This window comes from Acipenser ruthenus, chromosome 29 (genome assembly GCF_902713425.1).
Source record: "Acipenser ruthenus chromosome 29, fAciRut3.2 maternal haplotype, whole genome shotgun sequence".
NCBI lineage: Eukaryota > Metazoa > Chordata > Actinopteri > Acipenseriformes > Acipenseridae > Acipenser > Acipenser ruthenus.
In genome coordinates this window covers 10,185,646-10,208,033 of record NC_081217.1, presented here as the reverse complement: position 1 = coordinate 10,208,033, position 22,388 = coordinate 10,185,646, and the positions used below count along the sequence as shown (strand labels likewise).

Below are 22,388 nucleotides of genomic sequence, written 5' to 3'. Positions count from 1 at the left end.
TCCCTGGGGATCCCCACCCGGGAGAAAACCTTCATGAGCTTGTTGGCAACAGACTTAGCGGACATAGATCGGAGGGGTATAGCCTCTGGATAACGCGTCGCGTAATCCAAAATGACCAATAGGTGTGTGTATCCCGCCGCACTCCTTTCCAATGGCCCAACTATGTCCATCCCAATACGCTCAAACGGAGCTTCCACTAGGGGCAACGGCACCAGTGGTGCTCGTGGGACGGCTCTAGGGCTAGCTTTCTGACACTCCCCACACCGTTCACAAAACCGTCTGACGTCACCATCCAACCCCAGCCAATAGAACCGTGTCACAAGACTCGCTTTGGTTTTGTCCCTTCCTAAATGACCAGACAGAGGAATAGCGTGAGCAAGCTGCAGCAAATCCTCCTTAAAGGGCTGAGGAATGAGCAACTGATGACGCACCTCCCCGTCTGGGGTAATTTTTCAACACGGTACAGTAGATCTCAATTAATTTCAAAGTGAGGGTACGTGGCGGCGCGTCTGGGCTCGACCACCCGACCATTAACCACCGCTGCCTGGTCAAAGAGCCTGCCCAGCACGTCGTCACGCCCTTGCTCAAGTCGGAAGTCACGGGAACGAGCTAAAAAATCAGCTCCCATGGCTTCCAGCTCTGGGTCGGGTCGGTCCGGAGTGGAGGCAGCCGAGCCAGACCCCTGTGCTGGCTCCACAGCCTCCCCCCCAGACTCTTCACCAACCGCCCCCACCTGAAACTTCTCGGACTCCTTCCATCGCCAGCCCTCATTGTTAGCGGCCCGACGTTCCCGTTTAGTTTTTCGGGGCCTAAATCTATGGCAAAACCAATTCGGGTCACAGAAGGGAAAGATCTCTCCAATTACTTCCTCCTTTTTGGCCAATAGGGTGGGCGGGGCTGTCAGAACAGCTAACCAATCCTTAAACTGCCCACAGTCCCGCCCCAGAACTACTGGTACTGGCAATCGAGGACACAATCCTACATGCACCTGCGTCCCCTGCTGGCCAATAGTTATATTCACACTTATCTTGGGATAGGAGCGTACATCCCCATGAATACATTTAATATGCACCTGTCCCAATAATCGTTTATGCCCCAGTGAGATTAGGCTAGCCTGTATTAGGGACTGACCACACCCTGAATCCAGGAGCGCCTGGGTTTTTGTACCATCCACTGTCACAGGAATAACAAAACCCGTCTGCTGAAGTGACTGAGGTAATTGAACAGGCTTACCTGGTCGGCTGAGGTCACACTCCATCACGGGGCAATCCCGCGCGAGGTGTCCCACCTCCCGGCACGTCCAACACCGCAGTGGGCTAGTTTCTCGCCCTGGAGCCTCGGCAAGAGGTGGAAACACCGGAGCCATCAAAGGGGCTCGACGGTAAGGAAGCCGTGCGAGACCCCGGTCCGACCCCGCAGCAGCCCGCGGGGAACCTCACGCTGCCCCGGTCCCTGGGCCGGGAGCTCTCACAGCCCCCCCGTCCAAAACCTTGTACACCCCTTCCCCCCAGTCCCTTCGCCCTATCCGGGGCCGGTGGTGCGGATGATCCCGCAGTGCTTCTCCCCGGCAGCCTGGCTGGCGTTGGTTCGGCTGCCTGGTACTGCTCTGCCAGTGCGACCGCCTGATCCAAGGTGGCGGGTGCCTGCCGCTGTACCCACAGCCGTGGTTCCGGAGCTAAACACTCCAGAAAGCGCTCCACCACAATCACCTCCACCAGCCTGGCTTTCGTGGTCGCATCCGGCCTCAACCACCCCATGGCGTACTCATTCAGGCGATGGGCAATGGTTCTCGGGTGCTCCTCGTGCGAGAAGCGCTCCTCCCGAAACCTCCTCCAATATCCCTCCGGTGTGGCCCCCACGCGATTCAGGATGGTGGCTTTTAGCGTGGGGTAGTCCATCATCCGGTCGGGAGACAGCGTCCTCGCTGCTGCTTGCGCCTCCCCTGTTAACTGGGCCTGATCCCACCCGGGCCTCAAACACCTCAAGGTAGGCTTCGGGTCGATCCTCTGCCGTCATCTTGGTGGGTCTCATCAACCGGGGGTCAGGTGCCGCTGCTCTAGCCGCCCCTTGCACGGCAGCCGTCAGGGTCTGGCGCAGGAGATTCATCATCTCCGCGAACTGGGTGGCATCCATGCTGGTGTGCACTGCTTACAGGGGGCAGTGCCAGTGAATCCCACTCTGACACCACGTGTGGAAGGGTGGTGGGTAATTCACTGACACAGGACACAGAGAAGTAATTCTGAAACACCGCACAGGTGCCCAGTTTTATTATGGGAGCTTAATTTCTTTTCAGCCCGCAGAGGGCACTGTTGTCTGTGGTCTGCCGTACCAGCTATGGTAGCGACAGAGCCACAACTATACCAGGGCGGTACAGGGTACAGAGTTTCAACAAAACAATAATCAAAAGGCGAAAGGAACAGGGAAAATAAAACACAGTAAACAAAACTACAAAATAAAAGATGCTGCGCTCGGCAGCTTCACCCCAACCGTCGCTACCCGCACGGCCCGGGTCTCCATCCTACACTAGCAGCTCCCTCAGCCTGCTATACACTCTTTCCCGGGGCTGCCCAAGAGTTTTCCCCGCTACCGCTAATTCTTTTCTTTATTTGTTTATTTATTTTTCTTGTGGGGATTTCCGTCCCTGCTGATTTTTCTCCAGCGCTTCCGCACACCTTTTACGTCTCGGAGGGCAGAGCTGAGGGAACAGCAGAATGTTAACTTATAGGGCCAGCAATTCCCCCAAGACCCGCCTCTCAGCCACTCAGAGAGAAGGAAAGTCTGCACACCCACTCTCCCCCCTCTCCGTGTCACTGCCATGACTGACAGGCGGATATTGACGAGCTGCTGCCCTCTCCCTGCAGCACTATGAACACATCAGAAGAGTTAGCACAGGTCTCCCCCTGTTACAGTGCCACTAAATGTTTGCTTATATCTAGAGAACTGTTTATCCAATTGAGATCAAACTTGGTAACTACTGTACATTCTCTACCATTATTCAGAGTGTCAGAATCTGGGAATATGTGAGGGAACCTGCCCGTCCTTCCACAGCTATTCTTTATAACAGTTTACAACAGGAAATGTGCATGGTAATTTCACAGTTTTCCCATGTATATTATTATGTCCCTCTGGGCTTTACAATGCTTACCTATGCTTTACTATTCTTTCACTATGCATTACTGCATTATGCTTCACTATTACTATAGTAAACTGGTATAAGGGATGGAACACATGTATTCACATGGATATCCAGCAGTGTACCATACTAAAATACCTAAGATAGGGGTCTTCTAGCCGTTTAGTGGGTTTAAGTATCTGAGAAAACTGTGTGGGACACAGTAAACATGGATCTCTGTTTTGTGTAGGAAAGGTTAAGTGGAACAGTTGAAAAGAAGCTGGATAAATTTGGGGACCTCATCTACGCATATGGAAGTGAGAGGTTTGGAGTTGAAAAAGGAAGGAAAAAGTACAAACTATTTCTGGAAGGTCTAGACGGCAGCAGGAGATTGAATGCTTAGTTAGAGAAAGGAGACAGCTGAGGAAGCAATGGAGAAGAGCAGAACAAATTCAGAAGGAGGGACTCAATCTGTTACAAAGGGTCATAAAAGACAAGCTTGCAACATTGCGCAGAGCTGAGCGCCTATGGAAACGCTACAAAAAGAAGGAGCGTGTGAGAACTAACTTTTATAAAGATCCATTCAATCCACCAGAATACAAAATGGAGGACTGTGCACCTAAGTGGAAAGAAGTAGAGCAAGCTGTGAAAAAAGCAAGGGCCTCATCATCTCCAGGGCTTAATGGAGTTCCGTACAGTGTAATAGAGTGCTTCAGGAGTTTTACGAATCCTGTGGAAATTGATGAAAGTGGCATGGGATAACCAAGTTGACCAAGAGCATGGTGCCGAGCAGGAGGAGTCTTTATACCAAAATAAAAAGATTCTACAAGCATCAGTCAGTTTCGTCCTATTTCCCTATTAAACGTAGAAGGCAAGATTTTCTTCAGCATTATTACTGAGAGATTGTCAACTTACCTATTAAAGAACTGCTTCATTGACACTTCAGTACAAAAAGCGGGCGTTCCAGGTTTCCCAGGATGCTTAGAACACATCAGCATGATCTGGCAACAAATTCAATCAGCTAAAAAGGAGAGGAAGGAGCTCCATGTGACATTCCTGGATTTGGCTAATGCATATGGTTCAGTGCCACATGAAATTCTTTGGGCAGCTTTCGATTTTTTCAGTGTACCGATGACAATAACAAATTTAGTGAAAGCCTACTTTGGAGATTTGCAATTTAGTTTTTCAACTTCAGAATTCAGCTCTACCTGGCAATGCCTAGAGGTTGGAATAATGGCAGGATCAGTGTTCGGGCTAGGCCAAGCCATTGCGCCAATGCCCCCCTGAAATAAAAAATGTCCCGCTGCATTTCTCTTAACGCGCCCGTATGTCCCCCTTCCCAGACCAGACGCAATACCAATACACAGTAAATTAAGGCACTTTGTATTAACATGACATGTCTGACGACAGGCTAATCTTTTTTACTTGTTTGTTTATACTTGCGTTTTCATAATTAAACTCCTGTGCTTTTATTCCCCGAATGTGCTCGCACCCTCCCTGGTTACAGTCAGTTTCACAGTAACGCCTGGACGGCAACATCATCAGGCTTGTTAACAACATGGCCCGGCGCAAATATAACCTTGTATCCCTGTTACACCCGACCGTTACTTCTGGAAGAATAAGTAATCAGCTTCGGCAGTGACTCTTGAAATGTAGGCTATTATATTTGTGCTTAAATAATAATTAATAATACTGTGAAATTCATCTGCTGTTAATTGATCTATTTGCAAGTGAATGGGAGAAATTTGAACTTGTGCGTACTAAAATACAGTTTATAGACAAAGTGCAGTAGATTTGTGAAACGAAAACCGCATCGATTAAAAAAAAAAAGTAGACTACGGTAACGTTATAAAATATGTGAAATATGTATTTTCTAAAAAAAAATATAATTCAGTATGTGTTAAGCACCAAGTGTCTCTTGGCCATTTCACCAGTAGGCCTATAACGGCATGATAAAAAAAAAAAAAAAAAACTAACAGAGCTGTAACATGGTGTGACGAAGTGCCCGCCCCTGTGTGTATTTTCTGTTATATGTTGCGTGTGGTGTGTTAAATGTTGGTGTATAGTCATTGGTACACGGGATATAAACGGGTCTGTGTAACACCAATTTTTTAAAATGTATATTTGTATTTAGGCACGAGGATTGCACAGCACTTCACGTGCAAGTAAAATGTAATATGTGAGCACGGGGAATTGCACTTTATTAATTCACGTGCAGTTGTACCGAGACTCCAATTGAATGATTGATTAGCAGTCGAGTCTCGGTACAGCTGCATAAAAACAGCATGTTTTCACATACTCGGGGTTGGGTATTCGGTGAGTGGAGAACGAGTGTGGAGAAGGAGGTAAAAAGAATAAGAAGAAGAAGAAGAAGAAGAAGAAGAAGAAGAAGAAGAAGAAAAGAAGTGTCTCACTCACCGTGTTTCGTTTGTCTGTCCGTGCACTGTTTGTTTACTGTTTAGTCCGTTTTGTTTATATATTTATTTTGGCGTAAGTGCCGTGTCCTTGTGTTTTTGTTTGTTACCACCGTTTATTTTCTGTTCTGTTTATTTATTAAATGCTGAGCGAAAGCATTTGCTCAGCTTCACCAAACTCCACATCTCTCTCTGTTTATTTTCCTGTTTCTGGTCTGATGCCACCCACTCCGGCCGTCTTTGTGACACGTGGTGTCAGAGTGGGATAACAGCGCCTCCAAGCGTCAGACCAGGGATACTGCGGGTGGAAAAATCATTAAAAAAAAAATTGGATGGGAGGAAGAAAGGCAGCCATGGTGTAATTGCCAGGAGGAGTTGAAGGAAGGAGGGGCTCCATGGTGTGCCTCCTGCATGGAGTATGGGCACCTCCGGGAAGTTTGCCCCTATGAAGACCCTCTCTTTTTGAAGGCCCTCGATCAGGGAAAGGTGGAGGATGCGGAGGAGTGGCTTTGCCTAAAAAAAATAATAAAGAAATGGAAGGCTGGAGCTGGAGAGATGGCTGCCAGGATCTGGAGGACCTCCTCGGTGGTCTAGAGGACCAAGGCTGGTGCCTTGCCTGTGGGGAGTTCGGGCACCCGGTGGTGCGCTGCCCCTACCAAGAGGGAGAGGAGGAACTGGCCCAGGAGAGGAAGGTCTGTTTACTGTTTAGTCCGTTTTGTTTATATATTTATTTTGGCGTAAGTGCCGTGTCCTGTTTTGTGTTACAACCTTTTTATTTTCTGTTCTGTCTGTTAATTATTAAATGCTGAGCGCGATCATGCTCAGCATTTAATACAATTTAACATGCGATCACGCGCTCAGCTTCACCAAAACCCCAAGTCTCTGTGTGTGTTCCTGTTTTCTGGTCTAACGTCACCCACTACAGCCGTCCTGTCACACATGGCTAATGTACATATTAAATATGTACGTTATAAATAAACCCTGTTGTTTAAATGTCATATAAACAGTTGGGCCGTTACTGCAGTCTGTCTTTGGGATAAAAAAATAAAAAAATACATATTTTAAAAAACTAAAAGCTAAAAAAACTTTAACTCATTTTATTTCCTGTGTGCGTTCATGCCTGCAAGTCGACATACATATATATTTTTTTCAATGACCCGATTAAAGTTTATTGTAACTTAAGTAATATTGGTTCATTTCAAAATACATAATGTATGGCCAAACAGAAACAGAAAACTAATTTGACAAGCCGTTACATCTGGTGTGAGAGTAAGAGTTTTTAGCTTTCAATCCAGTGAACAAATGGATTGTGGGCTCAATACTAGAACATTACTAGCAAAGGGCGATCAAGACGAAATACCGTCAGAGATTAAAAACGCCAAAAATGCCTTGCGACTGAAGCTTTCTCCAATTTCCACAGTAAACAAAACTACAAAATAAAAGATGCTGCGCTCGGCAGCTTCACCCCAACCGTCGCTACCCGCACGGCCCGGGTCTCCATCCTACACTAGCAGCTCCCTCAGCCTGCTATACACTCTTTACCGGGGCTGCCCAAGAGTTTTCCCCGCTACCGCTAATTCTTTTCTTTATTTGTTTATTTATTTTTCTTGTGGGGATTTCCGTCCCTGCTGATTTTTCTCCAGCGCTTCCGCACACCTTTTACGTCTCGGAGGGCAGAGCTGAGGGAACAGCAGAATGTTAACTTATAGGGCCAGCAATTCCCCCAAGACCCGCCTCTCAGCCACTCAGAGAGAAGGAAAGTCTGCACACCCACTCTCCCCCCTCTCCGTGTCACTGCCATGACTGACAGGCGGATATTGACGAGCTGCTGCCCTCTCCCTGCAGCACTATGAACACATCAGAAGAGTTAGCACAGGTCTCCCCCTGTTACAGTGCCACTAAATGTTTGCTTATATCTAGAGAACTGTTTATCCAATTGAGATCAAACTTGGTAACTACTGTACATTCTCTACCATTATTCAGAGTGTCAGAATCTGGGAATATGTGAGGGAACCTGCCCGTCCTTCCACAGCTATTCTTTATAACAGTTTACAACAGGAAATGTGCATGGTAATTTCACAGTTTTCCCATGTATATTATTATGTCCCTCTGGGCTTTACAATGCTTACCTATGCTTTACTATTCTTTCACTATGCATTACTGCATTATGCTTCACTATTACTATAGTAAACTGGTATAAGGGATGGAACACATGTATTCACATGGATATCCAGCAGTGTACCATACTAAAATACCTAAGATAGGGGTCTTCTAGCCGTTTAGTGGGTTTAAGTATCTGAGAAAACTGTGTGGGACACAGTAAACATGGATCTCTGTTTTGTGTAGGAAAGGTTAAGTGGAACAGTTGAAAAGAAGCTGGATAAATTTGGGGACCTCATCTACGCATATGGAAGCGAGAGGTTTGGAGTTGAAAAAGGAAGGAAAAAGTACAAACTATTTCTGGAAGGTCTAGATGGCAGCAGGAGATTGAATGCTTAGTTAGAGAAAGGAGACAGCTGAGGAAGCAATGGAGAAGAGCAGAACAAATTCAGAAGGAGGGACTCAATCTGTTACAAAGGGTCATAAAAGACAAGCTTGCAACATTGCGCAGAGCTGAGCGCCTATGGAAACGCTACAAAAAGAAGGAGCGTGTGAGAACTAACTTTTATAAAGATCCATTCAATCCACCAGAATACAAAATGGAGGACTGTGCACCTAAGTGGAAAGAAGTAGAGCAAGCTGTGAAAAAAGCAAGGGCCTCATCATCTCCAGGGCTTAATGGAGTTCCGTACAGTGTAATAGAGTGCTTCAGGAGTTCTACGAATCCTGTGGAAATTGATGAAAGTGGCATGGGATAACCAAGTTGACCAAGAGCATGGTGCCGAGCAGGAGGAGTCTTTATACCAAAATAAAAAGATTCTACAAGCATCAGTCAGTTTCGTCCTATTTCCCTATTAAACGTAGAAGGCAAGATTTTCTTCAGCATTATTACTGAGAGATTGTCAACTTACCTATTAAAGAACTGCTTCATTGACACTTCAGTACAAAAAGCGGGCGTTCCAGGTTTCCCAGGATGCTTAGAACACATCAGCATGATCTGGCAACAAATTCAATCAGCTAAAAAGGAGAGGAAGGAGCTCCATGTGACATTCCTGGATTTGGCTAATGCATATGGTTCAGTGCCACATGAAATTCTTTGGGCAGCATTTGATTTTTTCAGTGTACCGATGACAATAACAAATTTAGTGAAAGCCTACTTTGGAGATTTGCAATTTAGTTTTTCAACTTCAGAATTCAGCTCTACCTGGCAATGCCTAGAGGTTGGAATAATGGCAGGATTAGTGTTCGGGCTAGGCCGCGCCATTGCGCCAATGCCCCCCTGAAATAAAAAATGTCCCGCTGCATTTCTCTTAACGCGCCCGTATGTCCCCCTTCCCAGACCAGACGCAATACCAATACACAGTAAATTAAGGCACTTTGTATTAACATGACATGTCTGACGACAGGCTAATCTTTTTTACTTGTTTGTTTATACTTGCGTTTTCATAATTAAACTCCTGTGCTTTTATTCCCCGAATGTGCTCACACCCTCCCTGGTTACAGTCAGTTTCACAGTAACGCCTGGACGGCAACGTCATCAGGCTTGTTAACAACATGGCCTGGCGGAGATATAACCTTGTATCCCTGTTACACCCGACAATTACTTCTGGAAGAATAAGTAATCAGCTTCGGCAGTGACTCTTGAAATGTAGGCTATTATATTTGTGCTTAAATAATAATTAATAATACTGTGAAATTCATCTGCTGTTAATTGATCTATTTGCAAGTGAATGGGAGAAATTTGAACTTGTGCGTACTAAAATACAGTTTATAGACAAAGTGCAGTAGATTTGTGAAACGAAAACCGCATCGATTAAAAATAAAAAAGTAGACTACGGTAACGTTATAAAATATGTGAAATATGTCTTTTCTAAAAAAAAAATAATTCAGTATGTGTTAAGCACCAAGTGTCTCTTGGCCATTTCACCATTAAGCCTATAACAGCATGATAAAAAAAAAAAAAAAAAACTAACAGAGCTGTAACATGGTGTGACAAAGTGCCCGCCTCTGTGTGTATTTTCTGTTATATGTTGCGTGTGGTGTGTTAAATGTTGGTGTATAGTCATTGGTACACGGGATATAAACGGGTCTGTGTAACACGAGTGTTTAAAATGTATATTTGTATTTAGGCACGAGGATTGCACAGCACTTCACGTGCAAGTAAAATGTAATATGTGAGCACGGGGAATTGCACTTTATTAATTCACGTGCAGTTGTACCGAGACTCCAATTGAATGATTGATTAGCAGTCGAGTCTCGGTACAGCTGCATAAAAACAGCATGTTTTCACATACTCAGGGTTGGGTATTCGGTGAGTGGAGAACGAGTGTGGAGAAGGAGGTAAAAAGAATAATAATAATAATAATAATAAGAAGAAGAAGAAGAAGAAGAAGAAGAAGAAGAAGAAAAGAAGTGTCTCACTCACCGTGTTTCGTTTGTCTGTCCGTGCACTGTTTGTTTACTGTTTAGTCCGTTTTGTTTATATATTTATTTTGGCGTAAGTGCCGTGTCCTTGTGTTTTTGTTTGTTACCACCGTTTATTTTCTGTTCTGTTTATTTATTAAATGCTAAGCGAAAGCATTTGCTCAGCTTCACCAAACTCCACATCTCTCTCTGTTTATTTTCCTGTTTCTGGTCTGATGCCACCCACTCCGGCCGTCTTTGTGACACGTGGTGTCAGAGTGGGATAACAGCGCCTCCAAGCGTCAGACCAGGGATACTGCGGGTGGAAAAATCATTAAAAAAAAATGGGATGGGAGGAAGAAAGGCAGCCATGGCGTAATTGCCAGGAGGAGTTGAAGGAAGGAGGGGCTCCATGGTGTGCCTCCTGCATGGAGTATGGGCACCTCCGGGAAGTTTGCCCCTATGAAGACCCTCTCTTTTTGAAGGCCCTCGATCAGGGAAAGGTGGAGGATGCGGAGGAGTGGCTTTGCCTAAAAAAAAATAATAAAGAAATGGAAGGCTGGAGATGGAGAGATGGCTGCCAGGATCTGGAGGACCTCCTCGGTGGTCTAGAGGACCAAGGCTGGTGCCTTGCCTGTGGGGAGTTCGGGCACCCGGTGGTACGCTGCCCCTACCAAGAGGGAGAGGAGGAACTGGCCCAGGAGAGGAAGGTCTGTTTACTGTTTAGTCCGTTTTGTTTATATATTTATTTTGGCGTAAGTGCCGTGTCCTGTTTTGTGTTACAACCTTTTTATTTTCTGTTCTGTCTGTTAATTATTAAATGCTGAGCGCGATCACGCGCTCAGCTTCACCAAAACCCCAAGTCTCTGTGTGTGTTCCTGTGGGCTCAATACTAGAACATTACTAGCAAAGGGCGATCAAGACGAAATACCGTCAGAGATTAAAAACGCCAAAAATGCCTTGCGACTGAAGCTCTCTCCAATTTCCCTGCCATCATCAGTGATTTGTGTGGTAACAAGCAGGGATATCCATCACACTGATACTAGGTAAGCATTTTGTTATTGTTTTTTAAATAGCATCAGTACTGTACGTTTTAGTCACCAAGAATTAAAAAAAGACAAAATGTTTTCGTAATGAGGTCAGCTGTAGAGAGCCATGGATAGTGAACTTTTCTTTGCAGCCTTTTCTATAATTTTATTAATAATATAAATACATGAGTGCCATTTGCTCTCACGTAATAGTCCTATGTCTTTTCTGAGTGACTGAGTTTAGCACGGAGGCTTTGTTGATATTAATTCATTAGTAATTACAATAAAATGATGTTAATGTTTCCAACAACTAGAAACCTGTTTGAGGGACTATTTTTATCCAAAAGTAAATATAATATATCTTTTTTCCATTATAATACTGTAACTTTTATAATTTTATCCATCACACACTCCAAGGCTTGTGTGTTTTGTTGTATCATGTTATTGTACAAACCTTTTTTCTGTTTTAATTTTATTATGACTACCTCAGATGGGGGTATGCGGTGGACTACATTTTTTGGAAAGGGGTATGCAGTTTAAAAAGATTGAAAACCCCTGTTCTAATGTGATTTGGTACAATGAATATCCTCTACTCAGTGATACACCAGCGTCACTGTGACACATTTCCCAATATTTTCCCCAAAAGTGACAGTGAGTAGTGTAGAGACACCTTGGTTGTATCTGGCATATTCTGTATCTGTATGGCTGGCATATTTAAAAACAAACAAAAATAAGAAATGGTGGTTGGTTCTGAATTATCAAACATATTGACCCCCTCACCGAAGAAAATGTCCCCCTAAAATTTAGAGTGGGGGCCACATTGACCCTCAGTCTGTAATTCCTGGAGCAAACACTGCAGGATGCATCATTTCTCCACTGGCAAGTAAAGGCCCTGGTTGCCCACACCTCTGATGTAAAACGCTGGATGCACAGGCCTGTCATGGTGTTTGCAGAACCAGTCCGAGCTGAGCCTGGCACAGAGTTCCAATCCTGTTGGGAACGTGCTGAGTTATTAGACATGAATTGGATGATTTAAAGTGGCCTGTATTGATTGAAGTGATATGATATACTCTTTGTTCCTTTCAAAAAGATCGGTATACTCAGTAGAAAACAATGGACAGATGTTGTGTGCAGTCTATGAAAGCACCTGCTGGAAGTAGTCAAACTTGGCAGGCTCTTAGCATTAGGCCTTGTTAGCATATTCCAGTTTTATGAGAAAAAGTAGCCAATTTCTTTCATTACTTTACTTTCATTATTTTCGGATAACAGAAGGTAGGAGTGTTAGAAAATGCTTACGGTAGTGTCTCATACTAATCAACACCAAAAACTGGCAAAATATATATTGAATATTCTAGAATTTAGCGGTGGGCGTTTTTAGCTTTTTGCATTTTATAGCCAAAGAGCTAAATATATAATAACCATATTTGTATAACTGTATTGAAGTATTAATGTTGTTAAACCTGTAAAGGCACTGGAAATGCCCAGACTGCCTGTCAGCTGGGATTCGAAGTAGTCTGTAACTACTCAAACCATTTTTAAGCATTTAATAAACCGAAGGAGTACTGATAATACTCTGATTCATTAAAACTTCAAATTAAATGAGTCTGTGTGATTTTCTTGATTATTAAAAAGTCATCTAGATACGTTGCAAGCCCAGTGCACGAACAATCCACTTACGGGGGTCCGAAACATGAATTTAAGAGTGTGCTCACAGCATATATATAAATAAAAAGAGTATGTGTGAAAATTCTGACAATGCAAAGGCTGCTCTTTGAATCGGTGATATCATGGGGCAAGTTCAGAATGGAAGAGGGGGTCTTGGTCTCAGTTCAGCTCCTCCTACATGGCACAAAGCAGCCCCAACTCAACAGAGGAAGCTGGTAGTCAATGAGGTGCAAAAGCAGGAGGAGATGATGAGGTGTGTAAAGGCCATTTCCCAAGCCAAGCAGGGAGAATGGATGAGATGGGAGAGTGTGGAACAACGCAAGATCAGCTGGCAAGACCTACAGACAATGGAACAGAGCAGGATCAGTTTCCTCATCAGGTCAACATATGATGTTCTCCCATCACCACATAACCTAAACCTCTTGGTAAGTGAGGATCCCTCATGTCCTTTGTGTTCATCACCTGTAACATTAAGGCACATTTTGACAGGATGTAAGGTGGGTCTTAGCCAAGGATGGTTTACTTGGCGCCATGACCAGGTGCTGCGATGTTTGGCCTTAGCATTGGAAGACAAGCGTAACGTGGCCAATAAGTTGCCACCAGTTCCATCAAAGCATTACACACAAAAGACAACATTTCTCCATCCAGGAGAGCAACCACCAATAAAGGTGTTAAAACCAAGCCCAGGACAACTGGAAGCTGCTAGATACTGGAAAATGCTGGCAGATGTTGGTCAACACTAACCTTTGACCAGATATTGTCTTGTGGTCTGGATCAGCACGCCTTGTTCTCCTGGTAGAGTTAACAGTGCCATGGGAGGATGCTGTGGACGAGGTGTATGAGAGGAAGAAACTGTGGTATGCTCAACTAGCTGCTCAAGCAGAACAGCGAGGATGGAGAGTCTGGGTTTACCTAGTGGAGGTGGGTTGTCGAGGATTTGTGGCACACTCTACAACGCGGTTTCTCCGAGACGTAGGGTTCAGTGGCCAAGAGTTGTGTTGCACAGTGAAGAACTTATCTGTAACAGCAGAAAGGAGCAGAAACTGGCTGTGGTTGAGACGGAAAGATTCTGGCTGGGGATCTCAAGCACAATAGAAAGAAAGCAACGCTGATGTACAGGTAAGTAAGATGGGCTGAGTTGAGTGGGGGACAGAGGGGGTGATGCTGGGATGCCAGAATCACTGTCGAGCCCTCTTGAGTTGTCGTGGGCTAGTCGACGAAACACAGAGGACGGAAGGTGCCCACTTGAAGACATCAGAGATGTACCCTACTTAGCTCAATCCAGACAGTTGTCATGCTGACATGCTGGGGAGACCGCGCTGTGGTTGATCCCCGGAGCCAGCGTCGCAGCGGTAGTGTGTGCTGTTGCGCCTGGGAGGCAAAATAAGCTGATCCCTGGAGCCAGCATTACACTTCAGCCATCAACACCAAGCAGAAAAATATCTACATCATCAGATGGAAAGAAATGCAAATGGATGGAGATGCAGATGGATCACATTAGTTTACTGTAATGCTATGTCTTAGTTGTTGCTTATCTTGGCGAGAGCCGAGTTCAAATCAGCATGAAGTTTTAACATCTACTCTCGTGTAATGGAAATCATTACTGTACCTTGGTTATATGTGGTCCAGATGTTTCAATAACAGTTCTCTACTTGACTGCGAGATTGCCCTTGGGTCTCAGATTACAAGCCAAACACAGCCTCTCCAGCAGATGGGCTATAATTGGAACGGATGTTTGCAGATGCCTCCTGTACGGGGCTGTATTCATCACATCACTTTTAAATGAATTGATGGAGCGCCTGTTTGTTTGTAGGTAATTAGCCAGAAATTTGTTTTCATTTGCTTCGTCAATCGGCGATTGATCTAATTGCCCCCAGGGAATGCGGCTGCAGAAATGTGCTGAAGATGAGGGGCCGGCTGATCAAGCCTCATTCCCACAACAAGACTCTAATGTATCTGCAATGCAATACTGAGGGGCAATGGTAGCACAGGGGCATCTACAATGGGATGAGGCTGTTATTGATAGAATGGTACACAGTGTTATCATATTTTGATAAACTAGTATTAGCATAATGCCATCTCCAATATACATGCAGTGTGTAAACCACAAGAAGTACCTTTAATAAAAGCATGTGCTCTTCTTTCCATTAAAATGGCTTTTGGGTCACATCATTATAGTGAGAACATGTGAAAAGTTCTGGAATGAGTCGCTGTATAACCATTCTTAGCACTCTATTTGCCTCTGCTAGGGAGATATAATTTAACAGGACAGAATCTAATTGTTTTTTTCAATGTTCCCAGTGTTTTAGTTTGGACTATTTCATCTGGTAGGCTAGCCCATGATTTCTAAGTGCTTCCTACCTTATGTCCTACACTTTACTCTGACCTACACTTTACCCTAACCCTAACACTAACCCTAACCCTAACCCTAACCCTATGTATGACTTTCTCTCTCTCTTGTCTTACTCTCTGTGCTAAATTTGATGGAGTGAATTTATCTATACCATTTTTTTAAAAACGATATTGATGAAATAATATGTGGGTCACTGTGTTCAAGTGACCAAGTTCTGCTACACAGAAATAAAACCTGTTGATAAACCTGTCTAGCACAGTGTGCGAGAAAAAAAAAACTTGCTCTACATAACAAAGTACAAGCTTTCTCTGTCTATCTACATCACAAATGCACGTCAAATCATGAACAACTTGACTAAGTGATATTTATGATTTTTAATTTTTTACATTTAATACATGGGTGTGAATTAAAGGTCAGAATAAATCATTTAACTCTCAGAATGGGCCATTGCTAGAGAAGTAAATACTTATTCAATATTCCATTAAGTGTTCTCTAGCATTCTAAATAGTTTCTGTGTAAGTCATTATTGTGTGTTTTTAATTTTTGTCCCAGTAGCAGCTGTGAGTAAATGGAACATCTCTACACAAAATCAAGGTTCTTAATAGATCAGTTTTAATGTCTTAATGCGGGAGTCTTCTTTTTAAAAGGTTTCCTCTCAATCCAGCAGTGCTCGATTCAGAACTTGAGGAGGGCTTTGGAGCAAAAACCTTGATGTTTAACCCCAGAGGATGAGCTTTACCCTCCACCAGAGAATCTGCGCTTAGCTGAATCGTAAGACGTTTGTGGTTCACATCCAGCCCTTGCCTGTTAATTCAATTAAATGGCTAAGCCATTACGCTGGCGATCACCTCCTATTTCAGTGTCTGTACTGTGGAGCTGTATTAGTCATGATCCTGTTTCAGTGTTTGTGGAGCTGTATTACTCATGATCCTGTTTCAGTGTCTGTACTGCGGAGCTGTATTAGTCATGATCCTGTTTCAGTGTCTGTACTGCGGAGCTGTATTAGTCATGATCCTGTTTCAGTGTCTGTACTGCGGAGCTGTATTACTCATGATCCTGTTTCAGTGTCTGTACTGCGGAGCTGTATTAGTCATGATCCTGTTTCAGTGTCTGTACTGCTGAGCTGTATTAGTCATGATCCTGTTTCAGTTTCTGTACTGCGGAGCTGTATTAGTCATGATCCTGTTTCAGTGTCTGTACTGCAGAGCTGTATTAGTCATGATCCTGTTTCAGTATCTACAGAGGCAAGTTTGTGTGAACTATGCATAAGTTGCAGAGCCACTTACAACAACATCTCACCCAAAAGACAGAGCACAAGGAGGTTAAGTGACTTGCTCAGGGTCACACAGTGGGTCTGTGAGTGAGCCGGGATTTGAACCGGTGTCCTCCTGGTCACAAGCCCTTTTCTTTAACCGCCGACCACACAGCCTCCTCAGCATGGGTTAAAAGGGTAACACGCTTGGTAGAGGTACAGTATAAAACACTGTATTTATCTTATTAATGTATTTTTCTTTTTGTTTAGATTTGCTTTGCGTATAATTGTGTGTCCTCTCATCCTGGTGAAATATAAGCCCTCACAATGACTCTCAAACATGTCTTCTAAGCCCAGCTGATAACCATAAACCATGGTAAGAAACACCATGCTGGCATTTCCTGCATTCACTGGGATTACTAAAAAGCACATCAGCTGCTAACGGAACAGGATACTGGTTACAGTACATTCAGCTGTCTCTACTAAAACTCTCCCTAAAAGCATGATAAAGCATATGTTATCATTGTAAAGCCCAAAGGTGTTTGGTAAAGATATTAAAATAACCTAGCAAACCATGGTAAACTGTGATAGATGCATATTATAACCATGGGAAAGGCTGTGCACAATTAATCAATTGAACTTAGAAGATATGTTTGCGAGCCCTTCTGAGGCCACGGGGAGCTTTAAACATCTTTTGAAAGGTCACCAGGATTGTATGAGTGGAAAGGATAACATTCCTAATATGAATAATAGTTATTATAGTTGTGATAAGTTTTTAAAACAGAACAGAGAAAAGCACAGATAAATAAAAAATGCATTTCTAAAAAACCCAAATACAACTTTCAACTTGAGCAGGTGCCACACACCCACAGGCAGGTTCTAGACTTTGTAGTTCTTTTAAACTGCAAATGAATTTCTTTAGGACGCACAAGACATTAAAAGCCATATGTACAGAGACTGCAGCTATCTAGCCAGCACCAGTGTGCCAGCTCAACTCTGCTAACATCTGCTATTATTATGAAACAGTTTGGTCACATTTTGTTAAGCCCACAGAGAGCTTTGTTTTATTGAACAAAGGCTTTTACGAAAGCACAAGCAGTGTACTAACTCAGAGGCAGGCTGAAGGTAGAGATACATGATTTATCACTGCTTCCTTTTAGCTGGTTAGAAGGTGGGTGATGTCAATTTGAACATGAAAGTGTTATGAAGTGAAAGAGACAGGGAATTGGACTGTTAAAATGTTGAACATGCCAAGAAACAGCAACAAAACCAGAACAGCTGGTTACAATGTTATTATGCATTTTTACAAGATACTTCGGGCTTCTGTTTTATTTGTTTTGTATTTTTTTGATGCTTATTTTGAGCTATTTTCAAGTTTTATGTAATTCGTTTTTCAGGGCTTTCGCTTTTTTATATACTGTACGTAATTATTGTTTTCAGTTACTTTCCAAAATGCTTGGGCACTTAAGTTGTACCTTTCCTTTGCTGTCTTCCACAACAAAATCCTTATGGTCACAGGCACATTTGTCTGGGGTTTTGTGTGCCTAGGCATTTCTTTACATTTTGCCACAATTTACAATTCTGTTTTAAATTCTTCCCATCTACCGTAATATAGCTTTAAATCCTGCGACAAGCCTTCTAATTGTAATCTCATTTAAAATCTTGCAAACTGAGCCTCCAGTAGTAATTTTCAAATCCCACCTCAACCACTGACTCACTGTGTGACCCTGAGCAAGTCACTTCACCTCCTTGTGCTCTGTCTTTCGGGTGAGATGTAATCGTCAGTGACTCTGCAGCTGATGCACAGTTCACACACCCTAGTCTCTGTAAGTCACCTTGGATAAAGGCGTCTGCTAAATACATCGGGAAACAGCAAAAGAACGTCCTTTGGTCAGCACGACTTTAAGGGCAGGATCAATTGCTTTCTCACGATAAAAATAGCAGTAAAAACCCATGTAAACCAGAGCGGGAATCATGCTTGAGTAGTAGGTTTAGTTGTAGTATTTATTTACTTCTAGAGTTAAGAAAGAAGCTATCAGTTGCAGGTTACTGTACATTTACCATTTGATTTGTATTTTTTTTTAAAGCTTTGCAGCCTAAAGCAGTTTGTTCACTCATTTTTATGGATGTGTGCGTGCTTTTTCTATAGATGTTCGCAAATCCGACTTTTTCACATATCCGCCTATATCAGGTCCATAGCATATGGAGAAGTGATCCATTCTCTTGATTGCAACGCCAACAACTACCATATTTTTAAATATTGCATCTACATAGTTTGACAAGAGTATAATAGGTTCTATTAAGTATTTTAAATTGAATTGATCTTAATTTCACATTGGTAGATTAACTTTTAACACTTTTACATTCACTAGACCTCTGAGAATGTAACTCGTTTTTACAATTTTGACTTTACAGTCTTTAAGGATATTATCTCTTATAAAAGCATACATTTTTGATGCAGTGTGTACATCATTTTTATAATTATAAAAATATTTCTAAAGCCGTCATTTTTGGATAAGTTAGGTTCTTGCCTAACATTTTCACGAAAGCATCACTACTTTGAGTAGTGAGTTCTAACATGCACTGCCGGTCCTACATGAGCAAGTTTTTTTTTTCTGTCTTCTGCATGTGCTTGATTATTATGAGTACAGCGTACAAACAAGCTGGAAGAATATACAGACAAATAATTTTTACCGTAAATAAATAAAACAAATAAATATATATTTTATTTAGTCATAGGGAAAGGTTTTGACTAAAAAAATAACATGTAGGCAATAAACAATAAACAACGGGGTGGAACAACCACAACAACACATCCTAACGAAAAAAAAAGGACAAGAGAGAGGGGAAGAGAGAGAGAGAGAGAGAGAGAGAGAGAGAGAGAGAGAGAGAGAGAGAAAGAGAGAGAGAGAGAGAGAGAGACATGAATAAATCATATCTGGTTAACAGGTTGTGGGGGTGGAGGGAGTGAGAGTGTCTAATGCTTCAGCGTATGATACTCCTGAAGCATGGAGGAACGCACAGAGCCTGGCACCGGCTCTTCACTGTCACTTGATGCTGATGGTAAATATTCTTCACTTATGTCTTCACTGACACACTCGCTGACATCCGATTCAGTGGAAGAATTGTATGCATTTGAATTTAAACCAGAATCTAAATTCAGTATTATTACTAATACTTCTTTCTCACTGAGCAATTTTTGCCAGTTTAAAAACACTGTTGACAGTTTTATTATATGTAATTCATTCAATACCTGGCAGAGGGCACAAGAGACCAATAAAAGGTGTTACAGAAACCTAGTTTTACAATATTATGTTATCAGGGGTTTTGTAGACTCAGTAATTCATGGTTAAAGTTACTGAACGTACCGGTATTTTCGTACTCCCTGGGGACCAGAGAGCAGCGAACATACCAGTACATTCGTACTACTCAAAGGGTTAATATGATTATGTAGCGGACAGTGCAGTCAGATGAGGGTATGGCTGGATACTGAAATGCACAGTTTGAAATCATTTGAGAAACTTGCAAGTTAATATTTTTATCTTCTCCCATCTCTTGGACAGAGGTAGACAAATGCAGCTTTGTGAAGCTGGGTTGTAAAGATTCCTTTGCAGAATCATAAACTGGGATCTCTGGCAGACTGATGAGAAATAGACATTGGTGTTTCTCCCCCCTCAAGAAAGCAGAGAGGGGGGAAGCCAGTCAATTACCCTTGACAGGACAAAGGAACTTTGGTTGAACTGTCAATCACGAGCTGTGGGCAAGGCCAAGGAGTGGTCCAGAGACAAACCAACTAGTGTTTAGGCCGTTGCGTGACTTTAAACACCACCCACAAATTCAATGATCCAATCAAGACGGGTCAGGGTTTAATTCAAAAGACAGAGGCAAACAGAAATCAAAAGGTAGAATCAGGTCTGAAAAATGGCTAAAATCATGTTCTGACAAGACTAAGAGGAGGCTGAAATCAGCTCTGGAGGGTTGTGCTCTCTGCTCTGCGAGAGACTGAACCAGGAAACAGGACACTGCATTGATCCAAAAGCGGGCCTTTGTTTTTATTTTTGCTGCTTGAAACCAACCACAAAATGAACTGAAGCAAAGAGACAGCAGCTGTGCCTTTGGAAGTTCCTGTAGCCTGTACAAAAGAATTGCAACAAGAACACTTACAAACTACATAACTTTTCAATTGCAACGCATTCATTGAACTGTGAGTTGCTTCTGACCAACTGAATTATTTCCAGTTGGAAACCATCAGACAAGTCAAAGATAATGTGGCAAGACTATTGGAAATCAACATCTGCCTCCTTTCAAAAATAACTATCATTTTGCTGAGAGCCGATGCAATACAATGCCTTTCAAGGACAATCATATTTTTTTCTTTCGGTGGAACTTCAGATCCAGAGAGAGAGAGGAGAAACGGTGATCTCATCACCCTAAGAAGACTGACTTCTTAGTTGAAAAGTATTCAACATATCAAATATAAATTTTATGACTCGAGAAATTAACTGTAGCTAATGCTATCAGGTTAGTGGATTAAATTGTTATACAAATAGAATATAACTTCCTGTTTTGGAGTGTGCAGGAAATGTATTTGGTTTGTTGAAATGTGTAATTCAAAGGAGTTGCCTCATAAATGCAGAGAATTAAGTAGATATCACCAACTGTAGCAAAACCCTGTTTCTCCTGCTCTACACCATGAGGAGTTTTTCTATTGAAATAAATTGATGGATTATGCCATAACCCTGATTATCTATATAACACCTGACATGAGTTTGTTAAACTTGCTATCCTATTAAAACCCATGTGAGATTGAGATCATATAGGATGGAATCTATGGCAGTTGGGAGGGTGTGCATTCCTACATCTAGATGATTCGTGAGCTCAGTTCAATTCTGCTCTTGACAAATCCCACCAGATCTTTGGCATAAGCCACTGAAAAACAATGCTTTATAAACGTACTTTGATAGGAAAGATGATACCAATACATATGTGGTATATCCAAGCCACCATTTGCATTGCTATGAAAGACTTTCTCTTTTTACTCTTTTCTGATACAATCGTGCAAAAAGATTTTCACGTCAAGTACATTGTAACTATGCATAAAATTATGTGTAAGTACACATGTATTTACGGAGTAAATACAAAGTAATTATAAACACCTAATGTAAAGTGTAATCCTTATTTCAAGACTAGATTAAATACAATAGAACAAGGTGGTGTTGTAGATGAATTGGCTGGCTATCAATTCGTTCTCTGAAAATGGGTCCGGAACATCCACAACTCCACATAAACTTCATATCACTGAGGGGACATGGAACATCCACAACTCCACATAAACTTCAGATCACTGAGGGGACAGGGAACATCCACAACTCCACATAAACTTCAGATCACTGAGGGGACAGGGAACATCCACAACTCCACATAAACTTCAGATCACTGAGGGGACAGGGAACATCCACAACTCCACATAAACTTCAGACCACTGAGGGGACAGGGAACATCCACAACTCCACATAAACTTCAGATCACTGAGGGGACAGCGTTCTTACCGATGAGTATGAGCAGCTGGTACCCCTCTATAAGCCATGTGAATCAACGTTCTTACCGATGAGTATGAGCAGCTGGTACCCCTGTATAAACCATGTGAATCAGCGTTCTTACCGATGAGTATGAGCAGCTGGTACCCCTGTATAAGCCATGTGAATCAGCGTTCTTACCGATGAGTATGAGCAGCTGGTACCCCTGTATAAGCCATGTGAATCAACGTTCTTACCAATGAGTATGAGCAGCTGGTACCCCTGTATAAGCCATGTGAATCGGCGTTCTTACCAATGAGTATGAGCAGCTGGTACCCCTGTATAAGCCATGTGAATCAATGTTCTTACCGATGAGTATGAGCAGCTGGTACCCCTGTATAAACCATGTGAATCAGCGTTCTTACCGATGAGTATGAGCAGCTGGTACCCCTGTATAAACCATGTGAATCAGCGTTCTTACCGATGAGTATGAGCAGCTGGTACCCCTGTATAAACCATGTGAATCAGCGTTCTTACCAATGAGT

The 22,388-nt window shown here is 42.8% G+C and overlaps 1 protein-coding gene across 1 annotated transcript in view; it reads right to left on the bottom strand.

The window, feature by feature from the left end:
- Positions 1-22,388, bottom strand: part of LOC117427501 (cadherin-22-like) — a 197,322-nt gene that overhangs the window by 7,359 nt on the left and 167,575 nt on the right. The window lies entirely within an intron of this gene.